We start from the raw sequence: 3,285 nt of genomic DNA, 5'->3' as shown, positions 1-3,285 counted from the left end.
CTTGGATACACACCTAAATCCCTGGGTTGGTGGTAGATCTTAATAGCCTAACGGTACCTAGAGCGCGTTAAGCTTGAGTCCACCTTAGTCCCACCTGATTAGAGTACCCTGGTTAGATATATAATATGTAGCACTATGTGTGTTGTGACTCTTCATAAAGCGTATCATTTAGAGATCTTCCATGTACCCCTATATATATGTAATTACGAATACCTCACTAATTAAGAGGGAGCATTAAAAAATGTAACTAGTGTGAATCTTCATAATTGTATTTGAGCCATGATGTAATATATTTGTCAAAAGAAAGAAAAAGAAAATTTATTATAAAATAAATTGACTTATTAAAGCATGGGTTTCATGCTTGGGTTAATGGTTTATAAATCCTCCATTGTAGGCTTTTAGGGTTTATGTCAAGTGTCCTTGTACATGACATAATGTAATAGACCCTTCTTGGGCATTTTCAATCAAGAAACAAATTTATTTTTATGTAAATTAGGTCTTCTAGGCCTCCTCCACCAAGTCGGCCTCAAACTAGACAAGTCGACCTAACTGAGGGGCAAAATATCCTATATAAAGGCAACAACTCGACCTCATTTGGAGCACTCACTCACCAAGTTCGATCTGTAGTTGTCGGGGCAGTAAAAAGTGTGAAATTCAAGGAAGAAGGTGGAAAGGGCTAGCGAAGGAGAAGGAGGTCACTATCAAGCACAAGAAGTTGAAACTCTCTCTCCCTCTCTCGCTCGCTCTCTCTCTCATGTGTGAAGTTGTTGAGTTGTTGGAAGGGTCGAAATTACAGTAATATAGTGTTGATGCCCCGAAAATTGTTGTATCAACATTGGGGGATAACCACCTGGTCCGGACCTTAATACAACTCCTTTTCCGTTTGGAATGGTGGCTCCGACTGGGGATAATGGGACCAGTTTCCCAGTAATGAATGAAAGGGTGGATGAATGATTGATTATCTAATCTAACGATAGGCAAATAATTTAATCTATCAGCAAAATAAAAGAACTACTACTGATCCCGGGAACTATTGTTTTTTGAAATGTAGCGCTTGATGATCTTTGTCTATTGACAGGCATATAGATGACTCTATCTAATAAACATAGACATTTATTCATTCAATGATTACTTTGTTTAAATAGTTAAACAAAGTGATTAACACAATATTGCTACACTTATCATTTATATCATCGATACATATATGGTCAAAAGAAAAGCATACTGTAAACATCCAATAGTGGAAGGAATAAAGAATGGTGTTAAAACACATACATATATCCGATAATAGCAAAAGCGGTCAAATGACAATTCATATAAAAAGAACGAATTCAGACATAGATAATAGTACCATATGAGCTGCTTATCACTCCCAATATCAATCGCTATTTAAAATTCTTCTTCCAACGCAGAAATACTTTCAAACAAAGACAGTAGTGCACATTCGCATAAAATCTTCTTTGTCAAAATTAGAATGATTGGTCCAGTTTTATAAAAGAATATACCTGAAGTACAATAGTGCAACTTTAGGTTTTAAGTCATATACAAAACTTACGACCCTTTTCAAATACAATGAAAGGGTCTATAAATACTTAATTAAGCTAACTACCTATGAAACTGAAATCCTACTTAATTGGTATCAATTGATCTTAAATATCTTTTTCACAGCAATCTGGCAGTCGGCGGCATGAATCATCATTTAGGCTGTTTGCCTTTAAACCTGAGCTGACATATCACAAGCATTGGCTCCACTTCGGGTGGTTTGTTGAGGCGAGAATTGAGTTGGGCAGCATAGGTGGCATCCTGAATATCAGGAATGATATACCCGATTGCATATGTAAGGCATTTGAGGGTAGCTCTCTGGCTGTGTGGTTTGACTAAGAAGAACCAATAGGTGTCCCATGTCAAACTGTTAATTCCTGCGATTAATCTCCCATTTTTCTCTAGTTCCGGATAACATGATTGCTCCAATGTTTTAGCCGTTGTCAATTTACCTGGAGTACATTGAGAAATCATGTTAGACAAGTAGAGAGTATTATTAACCAATTAAACCAAATTACTTGCGCTTGATTTGCATCTTGAAATTGCTCTCTCTGCTTTCATTAACTGGGACTGCCATTCTATAAATAATATCTCCTTATGTGATTCTAAAATCTTTGGTAAATTAGCCGCCTATCCCTGATCGGTATCTTGCCACTCAAGAAAATTAGTTAATGTTTCATCGGCTTGATCCAAGTCTGTTCTAGCTTTTTCTGATTTTTCACTTATTGATGTCGTCAAATCGCATAATGGTTCCGCCTGGGCGATTTGTTGACATAAAAGCTTTATCTGTGTTATCAATGCCTTGTTTATCTGTAATGCCTCTACTCTGAATTCAGCTATCTGTGGAAGATTCTTTGTTTTCTCTAGCTGGGCTGATAGTTGAGCAATCTGCTCATCTTTTGACTTCAACATTTGTTCATTCGCTGCTTTTAGTTGTGCCAATGCCTCAGACAGCTCTTTCTGCTTTTGAACTGCGCTGTAATCAATCCTCTGTTTCTCTTCCTGCAATTGTTTAATCAATTGATTATTTATTTGTTGTTGTGTTACCAATTGTCGTTCTGCCTGCTCCGCCTTCTGCTGTGCCTCTGATAGTTGTGCTTGCAGTGAAAAGATCTCCTGGTCTTTTGTTTTTAATAAAGTACTCACCTCTGATGCCTTGTCTATTGTTGCTGTCGAATAGGCTCCTGCATATTGTGATAGTTTTGTTAGGTCATCAGAGGGGTCAAATTCCTCTTTCCAAACCACGTTGCCCATCTGTTTGTTCTGGGAATAGGGAAGGTTGATCAGTCCTTCTCCTCTTCCTTTGTCGTTTTACCACAGCTTTGTGTCTTGGGCTATAGAAGACATCTAAGGGAGGAATTTCTTCTATTTACAAAATAATATGATCGGAGGGATCCTTTGGGATTATCTCTACTTCTTTTGAACTGGGTAGGCCGCTGGTTCCACTTGGAACCTGTTTTGAAGTTGTCTCCTGTGTATCAGCTGCTTTTGATGTCTCGACATCTTTAGAGCACTCAAGATTACTGATAATTGAGTCGAATTACTGCCATTCCTGGAGCAATTTCGGGTCAATTTGAGTATCTACATTCACCTCTATGTTGCTCTGTTCTTGCTCTTTCATCTGGGTGTCCTCTTGTCTTTTCATATGCACTTCCTCTTGTTCTTTTGATGTAACAGGAGGTTCCTTAGTAAGTCGTTGTTCAGGCTCGCTTGATTCTGTTGTTGGGGTTGTTGCTAACAGAT

This window comes from Pinus tabuliformis, chromosome 5_2 (genome assembly GCF_031772625.1).
Source record: "Pinus tabuliformis cultivar Carrire ecotype Pingquan chromosome 5_2, CPIR1, whole genome shotgun sequence".
Lineage (NCBI taxonomy): Eukaryota > Viridiplantae > Streptophyta > Pinopsida > Pinales > Pinaceae > Pinus > Pinus tabuliformis.
This window is presented reverse-complemented; position numbering follows the sequence as displayed.